This window comes from Ambystoma mexicanum, chromosome 12, assembly GCF_040938575.1.
Source record: "Ambystoma mexicanum isolate Mex_15411 chromosome 12, UKY_AmexF1_1, whole genome shotgun sequence".
In the NCBI taxonomy this organism is placed as follows: domain Eukaryota; kingdom Metazoa; phylum Chordata; class Amphibia; order Caudata; family Ambystomatidae; genus Ambystoma; species Ambystoma mexicanum.
In genome coordinates, this window is record NC_090936.1 from 99,960,432 (window position 1) to 99,964,176 (window position 3,745).

At 49.5% G+C, this 3,745-nt stretch overlaps 1 long non-coding RNA gene across 1 annotated transcript; it reads left to right on the top strand.

The window, feature by feature from the left end:
• The first annotated feature begins 2,994 nt into the window (after positions 1-2,994).
• Positions 2,995-3,458, top strand: LOC138512930 (uncharacterized). The gene is made up of 3 exons (XR_011281621.1): positions 2,995-3,186; positions 3,254-3,283; positions 3,410-3,458. It is a non-coding gene; the product is annotated as an uncharacterized lncRNA (long non-coding RNA).
• The last annotated feature ends 287 nt before the right edge of the window (positions 3,459-3,745 follow it).

Genomic DNA, 3,745 nt, shown 5'->3' on the forward strand with positions numbered 1-3,745 from the left:
AGTTGGGTGGTATTTCGGCAGATTTATTGCCGGAATACCACCCAACTTGTAATGAGACCCTAAGCCTTTTTGCTTTTGACATCCTGACGGTGACATTAATTATTTTGGTTGAGGCAGGGGAACCCCTTTTAGAAGTAGGGTAAGTTAGGCTTTTCTTTTCATTTTCATAATATAACATATATATATATATATATATACACACACATATATGCCCACTTTTTTAATCTAGGGTGTGGTGAAATCAGTCTATAGTACTTATAGGTGCAAGGCGTGCGAGCATTGCATTCGGCAAACATTTCAGGGAGTTTGAGTTTCAAATAAAGGCATATCTGGCCCCAGAATGCAAAGTGTTGTTGGCTAAAAGGTCAGGATTGTAGGAAGGTAACCCTTATGGCAAGGAGCCAGCTGCTGCTGGAGAAAATGGGAGATGACATACATCTTTGTGAACCAATGGCAGGGAAAGCTGATTTATAAGCTACTGGGAGACAGAGGAGGCGGAGGCGGGCGGGCGGGGGGTTATACTATATGGTTATAAGGAATTAGAGGGTTTTCAGGGTGCAATGGAAATGATCAATGGTAGATTATGAGGGGTGGGACTCATGTATGCGTCACAGCAGCCCCGTAGCTTGGGGTGGGCCAACCGTGCATGCGTGTGTGTGTGTGCTATGTACTGTGAAAAAATGTACGTGCAAAGTAGAAAACAATTTTTCTAGCTACAATTAATGACAAAGGCAATAGTGTTGGCATGTGCCTAGTGAAAAGGGCTTCTCTCTTGCTACAGGGGGTATCGAGGCCACATGCCCATGTGCATTCATGATTTGTCACGCGTTACTTACCAACATGTCATAGGCTTTGCTGGGATATGTTACTATAGAAATGATTGCATGCGTTGCCCTCCTAGAGCAAGGCACTCGCGGCCAACAAATGGCCAACTTTTGCCATCGGACCAGAGGCGGATCTAACGGTCGCCAGGCAGACAAATGGCAAGGGGCCCCTGTCCCAGGCCCCGCCCCTTCCACACTGCACAGGGCCCTTTCTGTTGTCACTCCAGTCCGAGTTGAGTCGTGTGTGCGTTTGTTCTGCCCTTCTTTCACAGCGTTACAAGTTTAGCCTAAAATTGTGAAAGAAGAGCAGAACTGTTTTTGGTGTGCGTTTGTCATTGTGGGGGTGGGGAGGCAGGCCACCAGATATGAGTTATATGTTGGCTGTCTTGGAGGCAGAGCACCAAGTATGGCCCGAGTTTCTCGTCTTATTCGCTAGCACTACAGTTTCCCTCCCTAGGCACTACCCTATAGTGTGAAGCCGTGAAGGGGACTCAATGTCTTGGTGGGCTTTTCTTTTGAAAAGCACCCTGAGCTGGGGAGTCTCATGAAGGAGAAAGCCTCACTCCATCCCACTGCCTCATCACGACCTGCACCGGTGAATGGAAACGGCCGCCTTTGGCTGGATGTAGTGAACACAGGCCACGGCCCTGTGCAGTGCCACCTGCACTGATGCGCACCCTGGAGGTGGGGGCTACCCCAGGACAGGGGCCGTCACTGGCCCGGAGAGTCAGAGGATCGGGGCCCGGATCAGATGGGAATCATGGACCGCAGCACTGCGTAAAGCAGCTGCCTGGCTCCCCTGCAGCACACGGACTGCCATCAGGGGCCCACCTCATTACCTCTGTTTCTCTCTATCTGCGTGTATTTCTCTATCTTTCTCGTCCTGCCCGCCGCCTTCTCCCTTCCCCTCCATCACGCTATCTCGTTCTTCATCTGTTTCTCTACCATCCTCCTCTCACCCCCTTTACCCATGACTTCCTCTTCCATCCTATGTTCCGTCGTTCTTTCTCTTTAATCACTTTATATCTTTCTCACTCCCTCTCCCAGCCTCCCTGTCTTTCCTTATATTTCTTTCTCCTTCGTTCTCATCTCTTCATCTCACTTCTCCCTTGCCCCTCTATCTCCCTCGCCCCTCTTTCTCATCACCTTCTCTTGTGACCACACTTAACTCCGCCCACACAAAGCTCCGCCTCCATGACCCGCCCACCTAGGGCCCTGTGCCAGGTGCTCCCCACTGGGCCCTTTGCCTTAAATCTGCCACTGCATCGGGCAACTAGCGCAATTCACGAGGCCCAATATTGGACTGGCATCATGCATTATAATTTGATGACTTTCATAGTGCCATGTAGATGGAACACTTCTAAGGGCTGTATTAATCTGTGTTATTACCCACTGATTAGGGTGACCAGGCGTCCCGGTTTTGCTGGGACTGTTCCAGTATTTGGTTCTCTGTCCCCCTTTCTCGAGATTATGCTCCCATTGGAAACTGCAGTGGTCTCGATTTTTGTAGTTCTCCATAGGTGGTAGGCAAAAAAGCACAATCTCGCACAGAAATGAATGCTACATTTTACAATTTAAGAGTGTTCATTTGTGAGAAATTAATTACAATATGTGTTCCTTTGAACAGTAGCACTTAAACCCCCTTCTACAAACGCTGCTTAAGTATAGGGCCTTTACAGCCACTTTCAAGAGTTAGTCCTACTATTATGTTACTTGTCCGGTCACGGTGTTTTACTTTTTAAATCTGGTCACCCTGCCATTGATGGTACTCGCTTCATGGTCCTCGGAATACCCTAGTAACTGTCCTCAGTACAACAGGAGCATGTATTTGTAATTAATCCGTTTGACAAGCTTATAACCTCTGTATAAATATAACCTGTGATAAAACAAAGGAAGGTGTACAATAATTACATGGTGTGTGGGTGTTTGAGGGGGTAGTCCAACACAAAAATATACACATTTCCGGCAAGAGCGGAGCAGGTGCGTAACCGCGCTGCTGCCTCTCCCAGCATGGCTGCTCCTGCAGGTCCTGCCCCTTCGGTGGTGCGCAGCTTCTGATTGACTGAGAAGGACACAAGTGAGCCTTGTGATTGGCTGAGAGGGAACACCAGTGAGCCCTGTGAGGGGCGAGGTCTGTTCGGCGCTGATGAGCTCCCCGCTCTCTGGGGACGGTGTCTCTCGGGTGCTGCAGCTGCTTCTCGCCCATGTTGTTTAAAGTAGTGCAAGCGCTCCCGTTTCCGTGGACTTAGTGCCTACGTGTCCCTCGGCCTCCTATTTTGATATTTGCTGTTTAATTATTTTTGTTTCTTTGCAGACCTGCAATCTTCCCGGAGGTTTCGATCTCCGCGTCCCTCGGGCCCAGGTAACCTTTGAAGGTAGTTTGGCTTCTCCTTTATGTTTCTGTGCTAAACTGCGTTTTTACTTTGCAGGTCTGTGCCCCACTCGGCAGCTCCCGTCGGGTAAGTGGAGTGTGTTTGTGTGTATTGGGGGGGGGGGGGGGGTTGGTTTGTCCGGTTGTGGGGTCGGCGTAACTTCTGATTTATCTGTGAAATAATATTTTTTGTGTCATGCTTGTTAAAATCTAGGTTTTTGCCCGCAAATGTCATGCCAAGTGTTTGCTAGAGACGGGAAACGGTGAGTTGTACATGTTCCATAACCCTTGGAACATTCGCGTGTGGGGGGCGGGGGGGTTTGTGCAGTGACGGGACCGCTTTGGCCTGTGTGGTGTCGCTTGCAGCGCCTAAGCTCCAACTGTTGCATTTGAGAGGGTACAGATGGGCAGACATGGCATGAGGGTCAGAACACTTGCAGCTGTTTTGTGATTTGTCCACTACTGACTATGGCCAGTTCCTGCCCCTCCCAAAACACCAACTCCTGGGCAGGGTCGGACTGGGGCATAATTGTCTCGGCCAACAATGAAA